This window comes from Salvelinus alpinus, chromosome 28 (assembly GCF_045679555.1).
Source record: "Salvelinus alpinus chromosome 28, SLU_Salpinus.1, whole genome shotgun sequence".
Classification (NCBI taxonomy): Eukaryota; Metazoa; Chordata; class Actinopteri; order Salmoniformes; family Salmonidae; genus Salvelinus; species Salvelinus alpinus.
In genome coordinates, this window is record NC_092113.1 from 18,420,747 (window position 1) to 18,439,657 (window position 18,911).

Consider the following 18,911-nt stretch of genomic DNA (forward strand, 5'->3'; position numbering starts at 1 on the left):
GGGGTGGGACAATATAAACCCCAAAATAGAGTTTAATTTGACTCCATGGAAGTTGAATCAACTCTTGCAATTTTACTGTGCACGTTAATCACTTACAAACATGGTAACGACTAACTGAAAGATTAAAATGTAACTATTTTCAGATAGAAACATTTATTTCCTCAAATAATGGTAATACCATTATGACTGGCAAACACAAAGTAACACTTGTGTAGACCCCGAGAGAAAACATAGATGACACTAGGTTATTCATAGAGGAACAACAGGTCCGCTTCCAACTATAGGTCCAGAGGCCAGGAGCGGTGCCACGCAATGCCACATGGTGCCAGCGTGCCAGACGTGGAGCTGTGTGTCTGATGCCACCCCCTAGTGCCCTCTGGCAGAGAGGTGACCTCGCCTTCCAACCCTAGGGGCCAAGGGCATCAATGCGCCTGTCACAGGAAACGGCCCCCATCTTCACTGGGGTTACGGCAAAACCTGCTGCCTTTCTTCAACTAGTCTCCCTCACCACCCTGGCTCTATGGCCACAGACCTACTGCCCTACTGCCTTCCCAAAGGCCAAAGGTCAGCATCAAGTGAGAGTTTGAAGGATATTAACATACACTAATGAATAGCCACAGTAGTAGCAAATAGCAGGGCATGCTGCTGTGAGTAGTGAGGCGAAAACTATTTGAAATGTAGCTGTATAGAGTTATTAAATATTACCAACGATTATCAATATTAACATCTAAATCAATATTGAAAAGTCTCAGTGGTAATGACTGGGGCTGTACTTTTTGTTTGCCCTGTACCTGTGTAAACTAGTGAATTTGAATGTGTCATACCCCCTTTTTTCATTGCATACCAATTTTAGTTTAGACACATTTTTAATTTTGTTTCATATTCAATGTCTTATTGAGGAGACTAATGTCTCCTCACCAGGATAATTGACAAGTGAGCTCCAGCTAGAGTGTGGGTCTCTGTATCTATTAGATGTGCTCGGGGTGCTTGTATTTGGGCCTGCTGCCCCTAGTGGAGGAACTATAATCTGGGCCTGTATTCATAGTGTCTGAGAGTAGGAGTGCAAAGCACGCATTTATGAAGCGTCTCAGAGTAGGAGTGCTGATCTAAGATCAGGTCCTCCTTGACTTATTTATTGTGATTTAAAGGCTAAACTGATCCTAAATCAGCACTCCTACTCAGACTCTTTGTGAACAGGGGCCATGAACTAGAATTAGGTCGCCCTGTCTATATACACTGAGTGTACAAAACATTAGGAACACCTGTTCTTTCCATGACATAGACTGACCAGGTGAATCCAGGTGAAAGCTATGATCCCTTATTGATGTTAAACTTGTTAAATCCACTTCAATCAGTGTAGATGAAGGAGAAGAGACAGGTTAAAGAAGGATGTTTAAGCCTTGAAACAATTGAGACATGGATTGTGTATGAGTGCCATTGAGATGGCATACATTCAAGGGTTTTTCTTGATTTTTACTATTTTATACATTGTAGAATAATAGTGAAGACATTAAAACTTTGAAATAGCACATATGGAATCATATAGTAACCAAAAAAGTATAAACAAATAAAAATATATTTTATATTTGAGATTCTTCAAAGTAGCCATCCTTTTCCTTGATGACACCTTTGCACACTCTTGGCATTCTCTCAACCAGCTTTATTAGGTAGTCACCTGGAATGCATTTCAATTAACAGGTGTGCCTTGTTAAAAGTTAATTTGTGGAATTTCTTTCCTTCGACACCAACTTCAGATGAGTCTCCTGACTTTGGTGTCGTGGGGTGGTCATAGAGTGGTCATTTTATAGGTCAAACCGTTCGGACGCAACAGACGTTTTCGTGAGAAAACAGATTTTAGGGATGTCTCATTGTGCGACAAACACCAGCTCTGCCACCTTTCACCACAGATGCAGAAGTTTGCCAGACGCAGTGGACAGAGACAAATCTAATGCGACAAAAAAAAATCTGATATCTCTAGCTTAAATTAGGGTTGCAAAGGGTCGGAAACTTTCCGGAAAATATCCATGGGAAGTTAAGCCCTGGAATTTGGGGAATTTTACTTAAATTCATCAAAAAAAGTTTGCTTATAACAGTGAACCTTTTTTGTGGGATATACATAAGGCAATTCTAGTTCTTGTAGCATATTTTGTTTAAACTTTCCCCAATTCAATGGAATTGCAACCCTCTGCATGAACAGTGGATTCTTTCATCACATGTACAGCTGATTCTCAAGATCTTACACACTAATGAGATGCTATTGAGCCCACATTACTACACTGTCTGAGCCAAGGACTACATGCTTTCTGGTAAGTTTTAATTACAATACTGGGTGGGGTGAATATATTTTATATGACATACAAGATTTTTTGTTAACTAGTAAATAGTACCCTACAGCAAAGTGTGTTTAAATCATTTATAACTAGTTACAATTTCTGCTAGTTAGTTTTTGCCTCCATCTGGGTTTTAGCTCGCTTGTGCCTGTTATCTGAGGAGTGTTAATTCATCTGTTTCCATACATGTTTCATTTTAAAACATTTATCTTAAAGGAGTTGTTTAATCTAACTGCTTAACTATTTATCTGTACATGGAATTGTATTTTTTATTTTTTTACAAATTGTTTTCTAATCTTTACAGGAAAATTCCACGGGCACTATCTGATGTGTGGAGACAATTCACTGCCAAATCATATGTGAAGAATGCAACAAAGATGCAGAATCATCTGGCCAAGTGCATAAAGTTCCATCAGCGCTCACAACAAGCAACCTCTGACAAAAGTCCCTCTACTTCTATTTGAGGTGCTATCGACACCTTATCGATAGCAACAGCTCATGGTCCTCCTGGAATCAGAAGTTTTTTTGACTCAATGGAGGAACGTAGTCAGAGAAATGCTGATGAATGACTTGCTCGAGCTGTGTATTCAACTGATTCACCTCTGATGCTCACAGGCAATGTGTAATGGAAGAGATTTCTGAATGTTCTTCGCCCAGCATACACCCCTCCAACCAGACATGCTTTATCTACTCATTTGATGGATGCAGAGTTCAACAGAGTTCAAGTGAAGGTCAAGTAAATCATAGAGAAAGCAGACTGTACTGCAATCATCTCTGATGGGTGGTTGAATGTTCGTGGGCAAGGAATAATTAACTACATCCTCTCCACCCCTAAACCAGTATTCTACAAGAGCACAGACACAAGGGACAACAGACACACCAATCTCTACATTGCAGATGAGCTGAAGCAGTCATCAATGACCTTGGACCACAGAAGGTATTTGCACTGGTGACAGACAATGCTGCGAAGGCTGCTTGGTCTAAAGTGGAGGAGTCCTACCCTCACATCACACCCATTGGCTGTGCTGCTCATGCATTGAATCTGCTCCTCAAGGACATCATGGCACTGAAAACAATGGATAGACTCTACAAGAGAGCCAAGGAAATGGTTAGGTATGTGAAGGGTCATCAAGTTAAAGCAGCAAGTGAGAAGAATAAGAGCACCACATTGAATCTGCCCAGCAACACCCATTGGGGTGGTGTTGTCATCATGTTTGACAGTCTCCTGGAGGTGAAGGAGTCTCTCCAAGAAATGGCCATATCACAGTCTGCTGATATGGAGAGCCCCATATCAGCAGACTGTGATGTATTTTTGGAGAGAGTGGTAAGCAGCCTGAAACTCCTGAAACCTATAGCAGTAGCCATTGCACGGATTGAGGGAGACAAATCCATCCTGTCTGATGTTCAGACTCTGCTTGCAGATGTAAGAGAAGAAATCCGTACTGCCCTGCCCACTTCACTGTTGCTCCAAGCAGAGGAAATTGCAGTTCTGAAATACATCAAAAAGTTTGAAGACTTCTGCCTGAAGACCTTCTGCCGCACTGCAGCGTACATGTTGGACCCAAAGTATGCTGGCAAGAGCATACTGTCTGGTGCAGAGATCAACAAAGCCTATGCTGTCATCACTACGGTGTCTCGCCACCTTGGCCTGGATGAGGGCAAGGTTCTTGGCAGTCTGGCGAAGTACACTTCCAAGCAAGGGCTTTGGGATGGAGATGCAATATGGCAGTCGTGCCAACATATCTCATCGGCCACCTGGTGGAAGGGACTTTGTGGATCTGAGGCTCTTTCCCTTGTTGCCTCCATCATCCTCCAAATCCCACCAACATCAGCCGCCTCAGAGCGCAACTGGTCCTTGTTTGGGAACACACACACCAAAGCACGCAACAGGCTGACCAATACAAGGGTTGAAAAATCTGTGGCCATCCAGGAAAATTTGAGGCTTTTTGAGCCTGACAACGAGCCATCCTCAACAAGGTTGGAAAGGGTCAGTGAAGATGAGGCCTCAGAGTCTGATGTTCAAGAGGTGGACATTGAGGAGTTTCGGGGAGAAGACATGGAAGCCTGAGAGGAAGACAACCAAAGACAACCGAAACACAACCCCGCCAAGCCGCACTGCTTCTTGACACAATGCTTGCTTAACCCAGAAGCCAGCCACACCAATGTGTCTGAGGAAACACTGTACACCTGGCGACCGTGTCAGCATGCATTGCGCCCTGCCCGCCACAGGAGTCACTAGAGCGATGGGACAAGGACCACCCGGCCGGCCAAACCCTCCCTTAACCAGGACGATGCTGGGCCAATTGTGCGCCGCCTCGTGGGTCTCCTGGTCACAGTGCATTAGACCACTGCGCCACTGAAGCCCCTAAATTGATGGAATTGTTTTATTATGTTACTTAGATCGACGCACCGGCTCTAGGGGGTTTTAAGTGTCTTTGAACAAGGTATGGTATTTAAAAAAGTATGATTTAACCTTTATTTAACTAGGCAAGTCAGTTAAAGAACAAATTATTATTTACAATGACGGCCTACCCTGGTCAAACCCGGACGATGCTAGGTAATTTGTGCGCCGCCCTATGGGACTTCCAATCACGGCCAGATGTGACACAGCCTGGATTCGAACCAGGGACGGTAGTTACATCTCTTGCACTGAGATGCAGTGCATTGACCGCTGCGCCACTCGGGAGCCCTGGTAATAGGTGACAAGCGCACCGGTTTGAGTGTGTCAAGAACTGCAACGCTGCTGGGTTTTTCACTCTCAACCGTTTCCCGTGTGTATCAGGGATGGTCCACCACCCAAAAGACATCAGCCAACTTGACACAACTGTGGGAAGCATTGGAGTCAGCATGGGCCAGCATCCCTATGGAATGCTTCTCGACACCTTGTAGAGTCTATGCCCCAACGAATTGAGGCTTTTCTGAGGGCAAAAGGTGGTGCAACTCAATATTAGGAAGGTTTTGTACACTCAGTGTATATCTTATTCATTATGATCTAAAAGGCAAAACTGCTTCTAGATCAGCTCTTCTACACTGATATGCTTTATGAACATGGGCCCTGAAGTCTGTAAAATTGGGAACAAGGACCACCACTCACTCAGTTAGAACTGAGTGAATAAGAGTTAGGTGTTTGTCGGATTGTTAACTATAGTTTTATTGAGGCTCATTAATGAATACCACCGGTATTCAAATCCATTGAGTGTACACCAAACTGTTTTCAGTCTCTTCTTCAAAACAATCAAGTAGGAGTCCAAATTGTATACACTTTTAATTGTATCCATTGCATTGCACTTCTCTCAATGTTGTAAATCAATGTTACACGCATTGGTTCGATTCTACACTACGATTCATTAATTGAACCATTATCGCATCAATCTGGTTTCATTATTTTACCTTGGCTTAAAATGATACTTTGTTTAATCGACAAACATGCATGTTCGTCCAGTGGGTGTAATGTTGATTTCGCTGGTTTTCTATTTCCCTCTCTTTATTTCATATTTTTTACACTAGTTCCCCTCGCTCCGGCAGTCTCTACGGTATGTAGTTGAGCAGATGAATCCGAGCCCGAACAATCCCACTGAGTATTATGGCAAAAACAAAAACACATGAAAAAACCTGTTGATGTGACATTTTGTTCCCTCTCACCTCAACGCACGCCAGTCACAATGGACCACTGCCGCTGTGTGGGGCTGCTGTGTTTCTAATCACCATGGTGATGTCTCTTTGCCTCCCAGGCTCCCTTGGGGGTGGGGGGTGGGCGGGGCAAGGGAGCCAGTTGTCAACCAAGCCCCAACCAACAACCAAAACTGAGGAGGGGGTGGGGGTGGGTAGCTATTGCCAGAGAGATGCTCCTACAGGTATCTTAGTACTGATGTAACATCCTCAACACATGCACGTGCACACACACAGGAGCCACACCTGCCCAATCCAAGTACTGCTACCTGCTCCGTGCTCTCTCCACATTCCCAGTCAAGACAACAACAGCACGTCAACGGCACAATGTTGATTGAGGGGAGTTAAACTTACAGTAGGGGGAAGGCTTTGAATTTCACTCCTAACCTTTAAAATGGCAAAAAATAGAACAAAATGGTGCAGGTTCACGAGCAACTAGGCTGAGAACATCTGTGTGTGGGTAAATCATCTTTACGTGACAGAGAGACTCAGAGATGTCATTACTCTGGAACAAGACAAAAGGGCACCTCTCATTCTTAGCCCTTCGGATCATTTTTCATTCGCTTGTTTGATTGTTACCCTCCCTGCCTGTTCATTCTCAAACAGACCAACTAAACTCTCAACTCTACTGCCTCACAGATATGTGACAGAAAGACAAAGCACTTCAACCAAACATGAACACTAACATTACATTACAATTTAGCTCTAAACTAATTCAAGGTCTAGAATAAACAATTCATGTGATATGATAATTCAAAAGTTTAGCTAGTTTGATATTGACAGTTTTGCTCATATACCTGGTGCTTTCGTCCAGTGACTGCATACAATAAGGAGATTTATTAAGCTCAGCACTTCCAAAGCTTCAGTCGACTCAAGTAGTTGCTATAAGTTGGTGCTAAAAGAGAATTACGTGAACTGGGATGGTTATAACATGGTTTAACATAAGCCTGTCATGTTATGTCATCAGATGTCTGATTCATTTAACTGATGAATGACAACACAGATTACACAGTATGTTGTGCACGTGCACTGCCTTGAATTTGGGGGGAGGGAGGGAGGAGTGTATAAAACAATATCCAGAATTCAAGGCTGACCTTGTGTCTATACACTAAACAAATGCAGCAATTGGACACTCCAAGTGGTTGGCAATCCGTCTCATGAGTTAATTTGGCACCGATTTAGCCAACACATTTTACTGCTCACCTTTTGGACCACACCCAAATAACAGCTTGGCATAAGCATCTAGTTGCTGCCACTTCTTTAAAGCCCTATGAGAAGTCACATGGTTTCCTTCTTTTTTTTCTTTAACGAGGCAATCTGGGATTGGTACATCCTTTTCAACTTTTAAATGAATGACTATAGACATTGACTCTTGACGAATAGAACTTAAAAATGCTTCATGAGTTTAGTTCAACTGTCTTACCCCATCAGAACCCAAAATATAGGCTAAGCTTGTTTTACTCCATTGCTTGTAAACAACGTTATTGTAAACGTTATATAGTTATATTGTTTTTAAATTTTATTGTTAAAACGCTAATTTTGATCACATGGATGGTCCTTGCATCCATAGCTCTGACTATGAATTTGAAATTGGTTACATTGCTGCTTACCCCGAAATAATGGTGGGGTGGCTGCTTTGTTGTTGTTTAATCCCAGATTTCACCTTTAACATATCTCAAATGCCACATCATATGTAACATCTGGTATAAGAATAAGAATAAACATATTCACCGATTACAGAATAAAGTTACATTCAAGGTACATACACATATCCCACAGAAGTGAACTCAATATCTATATGATTAACGGGTAATGCAATTGATTGGTAGGGAAAACAGCCAAGACAAATCTTCTAAACCAATTGATTTAAATCTGATACTGGACTGTTTACTACATGGTTGCTAGTTAAGATCATCGCCTGCCACCACGTTAATCAGCTCCAGGTCGTACATCAGTCGGAAAGGCAGGTGACATTTTAAGAAATGCTTTATAAGTTGTTTGAACCTAACGTCTTGTAAAAAGTTTATCATATGTTATGTCTGTGTCATTATGAGATGATTATAAGACATAAGGGCATAAATTATAAATGATGCAATGCATTATAACTGCATCATAACGCATTCTACCGGCAGGTCTTAAGATAAGTGTTACTCAAAGGCACAGGCTCGAAAGAACCTTAATGACCTTAATGACACCTTTCTCCTTGAGCGTCTATGCTTAAGTCTCTTCCTCCTTTTCCCCTCCCCTGTCCCAAAGCAGCCAGCTGGGAACAGTGTGCATGTGCTGACGTCCCCACTAACCTTGGCCAGTGTTAGGATTACCGTGCATTTACACTCAATGCTCCTTCTTTCCTTAAGACTTATTAAGAATGATAATAGGCTCGGAAAGGGGCAGCATGTCCCTTTCTCGGTCTTGTGAGCTCTCTTCCTCGTCGCTCTCTTTTTTTCTAACCTGCATCTTCTACCTCTCTCTCTCTCTCTCTCTCTCTCTCTCTCTCTCTCTCTCTCTCTCTCTCTCTCTCTCTCTCTCTCTCTCTCTCTCTCTCTCTCTCTCTCTCTCTCTCTCTCTCTCTCTCTCTCTCTCTCTCTCTCTCTCTCTCTCTCTCTCTCTCTCTCTCTCTCTCTCTCTCTCTCTCTCTCTCTCTCTCTCTCTCTCTCTCTCTCTCTCTCTCTCTCTCTCTCTCTCTCTCTCTCTCTCACACACCCCTGCATCCTCCATCTTTCTCTCTCTCCTCTGTATTGAAAGGGCCTAGAACAAATTACCAAAAAGGCCATTACCATCTATGAACTGAAGGATTTAATCGATAGTTATTTCATGCCTTCAAAATCAACCCTATATTACTGTTGTCTGTGTGATTTGTTTATTTTGCCCGGGAAAATTCCTTCACTCGAAGAGGGAAAGATTGCTCGGGATGCAATTCACCTTGAGCCTCTATTATAATGGATTTCTCTACTGGTTGATCAAGCATGCAAAAAGGACATTTCCCCAGCACTAAAATAAAAACAATAATGATGATTAAAAACACAAGCACTATTTGCACTTGTACTACTGTATGTGTCGAGGGCAGTAGATTTTACAAGTCGAGACCGAATGGACGTTGTTGTGTGGTGTGAATTTGGATACAAAATCATTACATGGGGCAATTGAGGTAGTTCAAGTGTGAGAAAACAATAGTATTAGCTCTTGAGGCCTGTCAAATTGCAGCCTGAGATTATTGAAATTTGTTTTGACATCAAAGACCTGCAGGTCCAGAGCCAAGGTCAAACTGGAAAGGAACACACACCCGACCTGGATTCAAATACTATTTGAAATGATCTTAAATACTTGAGCTGAGCTTGACTGAGCTTGTCTGGCACAATGGAACCAATAGAGTAGTTGCAAAAGTGCAAACCCTGCCCATCTGGCACTGCAGGAATGCTAAAGCTAACATTGAAAGATTTAAAATAGTATTTGAACCACAGGTCTGACACACACAGGGTTCATTCTGCAAAACCTTGACAGATACTTACTTGAGAATACATTTTTTACATTTAAAACTCGGACAAAACAGAGATGCTAGTTCTAGGTCCCAAGAAACAAAGAGATCTGCTGTTTGATGTGATGTCTCAAATAACACTGTGAAGAACCTCAGCGTTACTCTGGAACCTGATCTCTCTTTTGACAAACATATCAAAAGTATATGAAGAGCAGCTTGTCTCCATATTTGTAACATTGCAAACTGAAATGTTTTGTGCAAAAGACAAAAACAAGATTAGTCTACTGCAATGCTCTACTCTCCGGCTACCCGGATAAAGCAGTAAATAAACTTCAGCTAATGCTAAACACGGCTGCTAGAATCTTGACTAGAACCTCAAAATTCGATCATATTACTCCAGTGCTAGCCTCTTACTCCATTGCTACACAGGCTTCCTGTTAAGGCTATAGCTGATTTCAAGGTTTTACTGCTAACCTACAAAGCATTACTTGGACTTGCTCCTACCTATCTCTCCGATTTGGTCCTGCCGTACATACCAACACGTATGCTACGTTTACAAGATGCAGGCCTCCTTATTGTTCCTAGAATTTCAAAGCAAACAGCTGGAGGCAGGGCTTTCTCCTATACATTTTTGTGAAATGGTCTGGAATGGTCTGCCAATCCATGTGAGAGATGCAGACTCGGTCTCTACCTTTAAGTCTTTACTGAAGACTCATCTCTTCAGTAGGTCCTATGATTGAGTATAGTCTGGCTCAGGGGTGTGAAGGTGAACTGCAAGGCACTGGAGTGACGAACCACCCTTGCCGTCTCTGTCTGGCCGGCTCCCCTCTCTCCACTGGGATTCTCTGCCTCTGACCCTATTACGGGGGCTGAGTCACTGGCTTGCTAGTGCTCTCCCATGCCGTCCCTAGGAGGGGTATATCACTTCGTGCCAGGCTTTTTCGCTATACTCGACTTGAGTGGGTTGAGTCACTGACGTGATATTGCTGTCCGGTTTTGCACCTGCTCGGGCTTGTGCGGTAGGGGAGATTTTTGTGGGCTATACTCTGCCTTGTCTCAGGGTAGCAAGTTGGTGTTGTGTTGATATCCATTTGGTGGTGTGGGGGCTGTGCTTTGGCAAAGTGGGTGGGTTTATATCCTGCCTGGTTGGCCCTGTCCAGGGTGTCCCCCGACCCCCCATGTCTCAGTCTCCAGTCTCTATGCTGCAATAGTCTATGTAGTCTAGCCCCCGGGGGGGCTAGGGTCAGTTTGTTTTATCTGGTGTAATTCCTGTGTGAACTTAAGTTTGCTCCCTCTATTTCTCCCATCTCTCTCCTGCCCTCTCTCTCTGTCCCCTCCTGGAGGACCTGAGCCTTAGGATAATGCCTCAAGACTACCTGGCCGGACAACTTCTGGCTGTACCCATCCCCAGTCCACCTGATCATGCTGCTGATACAGTTTCTGCTGTTCTGCCTGCGGCTAAGGAACCCTGACCTGTTCAGCGGATGTGCTACCTTGTCCCAGACCTGCTGTTTTGACCCTCTCTCTCCCTCTACCGCACCTGCTGTCTCGACCACTGAATGCTCGGCTATGAAAAGCCAACTGACATTTACTCCTGAGATGCTGACCTGTTGCACCCTCTATAACCACTGTGATTATTATTTGACCCTGCCGGTCATCTAGGAACTTTTGAACATCTTGAAGAACGATCTGGCCTTAATGGCCATGTACTCTTATAATATCCATCGGGCACAGCCAGAAGAGGACTGGCCACCCCTCAGAGCCTCGTTCCTCTCTAGGTTTCTTCCTAGGTTTTTCCTAGCCCCCGACCTTCTACATCTGCATTGCTTGCTCTTTGCGGTTTTACGCTGGGTTCTGTATATGCACTTTGTGACATCTGCTGAGATAAAAAGGGCTTTATAAATATATTTGATTGATTGATTGAATTAGACACCTGAATGTTTCTCTGACTGATAGGTCTACAGAACATGTATAGGTTGGAGGTATGACAATAGACAGCCGACTACGCAAGAAGACTCAACCACACTGTCGACCAAGGGCCACTGCATACAAGTCAATACTTCCTGTGTCGGGATGGTGCGATCCAATCAAGAGGCCTGATGTATTGCACCCATACACCAACAATTAAAGTTACATTACTTAAAACGGTATGTATGTTACTGTACTGTTTTAGTCCTTCCTTCCTTCTGTTCACCTGTCCTTCCGTTCACTTTTTCACACAATCAACGAAAAAAGGGGGTACATTTGGAGAAAGTAGGGGAAGAAGAAAAGTGTGTGTGTGTGTGTGTCTCTCTCTCTCTCTCTCTCTCTCTGTGGGGTCTCTCTGATGCTCCGGGGGTAAGTTTATCCTAGGTAAAGATCTAGGATCAGCTTAGTGAGGAAAATGCTAAACCGACCCAAGATCAGCATCTAGCCTAATTTCAACCTACTCTTCTCTCTAACTCCTGAACAACACTTTACTGCACTGCAACTGCTGTTGATCATGTGAAGCACACTAAGCCCGTACCACTCCACATCACACAGTTTTGTCAACATTTACAGGTGCACCATCGAACCACTAAACTAAACTTTCCTTTGGAGTTTCAAACTATGCCATTGTAAGAAGCTGATGTACCTTACCTTTTTACCTGGCTAAAGCTTACTACTGTAATCATTTAAGACAAACTTACTATATAATATTCCTCAACAGGAGCTTAATAAACTGCTTGACTGAAATATGTTGGTAACAAGGATATTGAAGTGTTTTCCCTAGCTTCATAACAAATTGGCCTACATCATAACAGCATCTAAACTCATCTGTTGTGTTAGTATGGGAGATAAATAAGGAATAAACATATTTCAATTACAGTACTGGTCCATCGTGAAGCTTGATACGCACAATGAAACCATACCTATACACATACACATATGGCATGTGTATAAAACACACAAAATAAAATATAAAACGAACATCCCCAATGCTTGACGAGAAGGAAAAAAAGTTTCATGTTTACCTTGTGCGCTAATACCACTGGCATTTTTAATATGGGAGATGGCTTCCCTTGAATGATCTGTTTAACCAAAGACAGGGGAGAAGAAAAAAAAAAGGGTAATTAATTACTTATGGGAGCCTTGCACGCGAAAGACAATTAACCTGCCTGGTCGCCATGGATATGACATATTTGCCCTGAAAACAACACAATAATTAGCAAAGGAGAAAGATCCGGCGAGAATATGAGAACTCCTGGGTTTAAAGTACCAGTGATCTTTTCTCTAGTCTCTCTGTATGGGGATCATTTACACGTAACATACACACTGGCATATGCAAAGATATCATTGAAACAATGCTTTGAAAATGAGGTAAAGACTTAAGGTAAAGACAGTATTATCCACCATATTCCTTGGCTTATTGTACTGATCAGTTCATTGATATTTGAGCAAAAAATATGAACAAGAAGCATATTCCAAATGAAGTATCATAAGTGATTCTGTATGGCTGAGTTGGTAGAGCATGGCGCTTGCAAAGCCAAGATTGTGGGTTCAATTCCCAGGACCACCCATACATAAAATGTATGCATGCATGATTAAGTCACAATGGCATATATTTTGAATGTAAAAGAAACCTACTAACTATAAGATGAGAAATCGTGTTTATTCTATCCATACAAGTATAATGAATCTCCTCTTTCAGGACTGAATACCACTATGTGGCTGATGTCTGATTTTATGTGCTATGAAGAGTTTAGATTGTGTGTGTGTGTGTGTGTGTGTGTGTGTGTGTGTGTGTGTGTGTGTGTGTGTGTGTGTGTGTGTGTGTGTGTGTGTGTGTGTCAGGTGCCCGCTTCAACAACTTAATAAGGCAAAGGGTGAGATATGTGTGCCTATGAGTTGGCAATACGATGTGAAGCTTTGTTGTTTTTTTTGCCTATAAAGTCAAACAAAAAATGCAGACACATAATGGCAACATTGTAGGCTAATCATTATACAATGGGGTGGATAAGATAAGACAACCCTCATCAAATGCATGCTTAACTTCGGCATTTTGTTGCATTGCCATTGAATATGGAATGTTTTTCCATGCATTGTTGCTAGGCCTAGGCCTACTAGTTTGATAAATACAGTAGCCCTGGAGGTCCGCCCACCAGACAGCATATGAACGCGTCATAAACCATGAAAAAACAATAGCAGGAAATTAGCTCTAAATCAGCAACATTTTCTCTCAACCTTATGGCAAAATGTTTAAAATAGCATGAGATTAGCTATAAAACTGCACATTCTTCCCTCTGCCCCATGGCAATTTTTTATTTATTAATATATTTATTTGGGGGGGGGGTTTGCTCGACCATGCGAGGACCCCGCGAAACTGCGCTATGCCACTGATGCTGTGTTATTTTCTTGTTGGTTGACCTATAATGAAAAAGAATGAAGAAGCCATCTCTGTTGTATATTTTGGCAGTGCGATAGAGATGGCGTAAATAAACAGTCACAAGAAAGTTAACTTGGCAATTGAATGGTGGGCTACATTGTTATGTTTTAGTCTTTCCGAAAGTTTGGAATTTGACAGCGGTCTGTTTTAAAGTTTTGGAAAGCCCAGCTCGACACTGTCAAAAGCACAGCAGCCTACCTATGAGTCGCTCGAATGCTCCTGTCCGCAAGCTCGCGCGCTGAGGTAGGGGCTACACTGTAGAAGCAAGCTGTTCACCGTTAAACCATTCGTCTGCTAAAGGTATCATTTTGAGAGTATTTTCATGCCGAATGGCAGGTAGCCTACCGACGGCAAAGGCAGCGACGCCGAAAAGAGTAGGCTACTTTGATGTTGCTCAGCGTTTTAAGTGATATCTTTGGAAATGCGAAAATAGTGAGGTGAAAATGAAAACTCTTACCTGTAGGCTACTTCGCTGTCTTTCGGTGACTTTCCAATTCCTAATAAGGGGTATGTGTGTTTAGGGTGGACTGTGAGAGAGCATGCTTGATCAAAGTTGGCACCTTTTTTCAGTTTTTCTTGTTTTATTGTTGCATTTTCCAATTTCTTACATGGGGCGAGTTGCCCGGAAGATCTGCCCTGGAGACCGGCTCGAAGTGGGAAGAGGAGTCCTTAATTGAATTTCTCGGTAAGCAATTGTCGGTTGGAAAAGCTGGAACGGAATCCTGATGTCATTCTCTATTTCAGCCTGACAGGCTTTAGAAATCATAGTTGTCGCTCTAGTGTAGTAAACTGTACTTCAAGAAAAGGGCCACATTAAAACTTGAATGCTTATTGCTACATCCATTTCTGGACTTATACATTTATGATATATATTAATTCTTGAAGAATATAACTTAGGCCTAACTTATAATGTGCCTTAAGAAAGTTTTCACACCACTTGACTTTTTCCACATTTTGTTGTGTTACAGCCTGCATTTAAAATGTTAGATGTTGTGTCACTGATCTACACACAATATTCCATAATGTTAAAGTGGAATTTTGTTTGGAGAATTTTATTTTTTATTTATAAAAAAAAAAAAATGAAGCTGCCCCTTTGTTATGGCAAGCCTAAATAAGTTCAAGAGTAAAAATGTGCTTTTAAAAAATCGCATAATAAGTTGTATGTAGTGGTTAACATGATTTTTTTAATGACTACCCCATCTCTGTACATCACACATACAGTTATCTGTAAGGTCCCTCAATCGAGTAGTGGATTTCAAGAACAGATTCAACCACAAAGACCTTGGAGGTTTTTCAATGCCTTGCAAAGAAGGGCACCGATTAGTATATGTGTGAAAAAAAGGCAGAAGCTGAATATCCCTTTGAGCATGGTGAAGTTATTAATTACACTTTGAATGGTGGATCAATACACCCAGTCACTACAAAGATAGAGGTGTCCTTCCTAACTCAGTTGGCGGAGAGGAAGGAAACTGCTCAGGGATTTCACCATGAGGCCAATGTTGATTTTAAAACAGTTACAGAGTTTAATGGTTGTGATATGATAAAAATGAGGGTGGATCAACAACATTGTAGTTACTCCACAAAACTAACCTGAATGACAGAGTGAAAATATTCCAAAACATGCATCCTGTTTGCAACCAGCACAACACATCATTGAGTACCACTTCATATTTTTAAGCATGGTGGTGGCTGCATCATTTTATGGGAATGCAAGGACTAAGGAGTTTTTGGGGGGATAAAAAGAAACAGAATACAGCTATAAGCACAGGCAGAATACTAGAAGAAAACCTGGTTCAGTCTGCTTTTCAACAGACAGTGGGAGACAAAATCACCTTTCAGCAGGAAAATAACCTAAAACACAAGGCCAAATCTACACTGGAGTTGCTTACCAAGACAACTTTGAATGTTCCTGAGTGGTCTAGTTACAGTTTTGACTTACAGTACCAGTCAAAAGTTTGGACACACCTACTCATTCAAGGGTTTTTCTTTATTTTTACTATTTTCTACATTGTAGAATAATAGTGAAGACATTAAAACTATGAAATAACACGTGGAATCATGAAGTAACCAAAAAAGTATTAAACAAATACAATTATATTTGAGATTCTTCAAAGTAGCCATCCTTTGCCTTGATGACAGCTTTGCACACTCTTGGCATTCTCTCAACCAGCTTCATGAAGTACCTGGAATGCATTTCAATTAACAAGTGTGCCTTGTTAAAAGTTCATTTGTAGAATTTCTTTCCTTAATGCATTTGAGCCAATCAGTTGTGTTGTGACAAGGTGGGTGGGGGGGATACAAAAGATAGCCCTATTTGGTAAAATACCAAGTCCATATTATGACAAGAACAGCTCAAATAAGTAAAGAGAAACATCAGTCCATTATTACTTTAAGACAGGAAGGTCAGTCAATCCAGAAAATTTTAAGAACATTGAAAGTTTCTTCAAATGCAGTCGCAAAAATCATCAAGCGATATGATGAAACTGACTCTCATGAGGACTGCCACAGGAAAGGAAGACCCAGAGTTACCTCTGCTGCAGAGGATACGTTTATTAGAGTTAACTGCACCTCAGATTGCATCCCAAATAAATGCTTTGCGAATTTCTGCAAAGAAACCACTACTAAAGGACACCAATAATAAGAAGAGACTTGCATGGACCAAGAAACACGAGCAATGGACATTAGACAGGTGGACATCTTGTCCTTTGGTCTGCGTCCAAATTTGAGATTGTTGGTTTCAACCGCCGTGTCTTTGTGAGACTCAGAGTAGTTGAACGGATGATCTCCGCATGTGTGGTTCCACCGTGAAGCATGGAGGAGGAGGTGTGGGGGTGCTTTGCTGGTGACACTGTCTGTGATTTATTTAGAATTTAAGGCACACTTAACCAGCATGGCTACCACAACATTCTGCAGCGATACGCCATCCCATCTGGTTTGCGCTTAGTGGGACTATCATTTGTTTTCAACAGGACAATGACCCAACACGCCTTCAGGCTGTGTAAGGGCTATCTGACCAAGAAGGAGAGTGATGGAGTGCTGCATCAGATGACCTGGCCTCCACAATCACCCAACCTCAACCCAATTGAGATGGTTTGGGATGAGTTGGACCGCGGGTGAAGGAAAAACATCCTACAAGTACTCAGCATATGTGGGAAATCCTTCAAGACTGTTGGAAAAGCATTCCAGGTGAAGCTGGTTGAGAGAATGCCAAGTGTGTGCAAAGCTGTCATCAAGTAAAAGGGTGGCTACTTTGAAGAATCTCATATATAAAATATATTTTGATTTGTTTAACACTTTTTTGGTTACTACTTGATTCCAAATGTGTTATTTCATAGTTTTAATGTCTTCACTGTTATTCTACAATGTAGAAAATAGTAAAAATAAAGAGTAGGTAGGTGTGTCCAAACTTTTGACTCGTACTGTAATTCAAAACTGTAACTAGACCACTCAGGAACATTCAATGTTGTCTTGGTAAGCAACTCCAGTGTAGATTTCTTCTTGTGTTTTGGTTATTTTCATGCTCAAAGGTGATTTTGTCTCCCACTGTCTGTTGGAAAGCAGACTGAACAAACTTTTGACTGGTACTGTATATCGTCTTGAAAATCTATGACAAGACTTAAATGGTTGTCTAGCAATTATCAACAATCAACTTGACAGAGCTTGAAGAATTTTCAAAATAATAATGGTCAAATATTGTACAATCCAGGTGTGCAAAGTTCTTAGATTTACCCCAAAAAACTCACAGCTGTAATCGCTGCCAAATGTGCTTCTACAAAGTATTGGGGGTGTGAATACTTATGTAAATTAGATATTTCTGTATTTAATTTTCAATAAATGTGCAAAAATGTCTAAAAACATGTTTTCTCTTCATTTTGGGGTATTGTGTGTAGATGGGTGATGAAAAAAAATCTTTAATCCATTTTGAATTCAGGCTGTAACACAACGAAATGCAGAATAAGTCAAGGTGTATGAATACTTTCTGAAGGCACTGTAAATGCCTCATGAGCTTAGTTCAACTGTCAGACCCCATCAGAACCCCAAATATATGTAAATGTAAACACCCATTACAGCCTCAAAACACGGTTAAAACTATAATTTTGATATCATGGCTGGTCATTCCTTGCACCCATAGCTCTGTCTATTAATCTGAGAGTGGTTACATTTCTCCAGGCCCATCCCTCAGCTTTTTACCAAAACAGAGGCGGGGTGACCGCTTTGTTACTTGGAGAATTAGAGAAGCCTATATTGACCACATGGGCAAAAATAAGCTTCCATTTCAATGTCATGTTCAGATCAACATGATATACCCTACTTTGTGTGTTAGGATAGGGCCATGGTATAGCCTTTGTCTACTACATAGTAGATAGAGTATTAGTGGCATGGAAGTAATGACAAAGCATCTAGGCATGAAAGGTTATCTTTTTGCAAACTATACTTTAAAAAAAGGGCTTGGCATCAGGTTAATCCATTCTGATCAATATGTTTCATTCATTTGGTTGAAAATGATTATAATTTAGAAAAATGTCTGCATTATTTAATTTAACACACAATGACCTAATACTTTCAAAAGCAAAACATTCACCTCCCCTCTCCATCCTCTTTCTCTACCATCCATGTATCATTATTCTGTAAAATATTCTGAGCATGAGACAACTTGAAGGTATTCCAGGATGAAAGCCCATAGGAATAGAAGAGCTATGATAATGTATTTTAAACCTGAACTTTTCCTTATCTAAATTCTGCAGTCTTGTGAACTATTGACAAACAGATTATTGCCAATTAGCAGTTTTGTGATGCACCCTGTTCTACATAATAAAGAATCTAGAGGATCGATAGCAGAGTCAACTAAACAGGTTGGTAGTGTTTTGATCTCTAGGCTCATTGTAGGGTTTAGGCTGCAAGGATTTGTAAACTCACACTTTGTGGCCTACCTCTACTAGCTGCGATTCCAGGCAAGTTAGGCTTGAAAACATTATCTCTTTAACTAGAGGAAAACTAGGAAGAGGAAAACGGCAATCAAACAGGCCAAGTC

The 18,911-nt window shown here is 41.5% G+C and overlaps 1 protein-coding gene across 1 annotated transcript in view; it reads right to left on the reverse strand.

Annotated features, from left to right (window-relative positions):
• Positions 1-14,528, reverse strand: part of casz1 (castor zinc finger 1) — a 257,144-nt gene extending 242,616 nt beyond the window's left edge. Inside the window, exons 1-2 of the mRNA XM_071371977.1 lie at positions 14,337-14,528; positions 12,468-12,524 (exon numbers count right to left, since the gene is read on the reverse strand). The gene's annotated coding sequence lies outside the window, so the exon portion shown is untranslated. The remainder of the gene's footprint in view (positions 1-12,467; positions 12,525-14,336) is intronic.
• Positions 14,529-18,911: the final 4,383 nt, after the last annotated feature.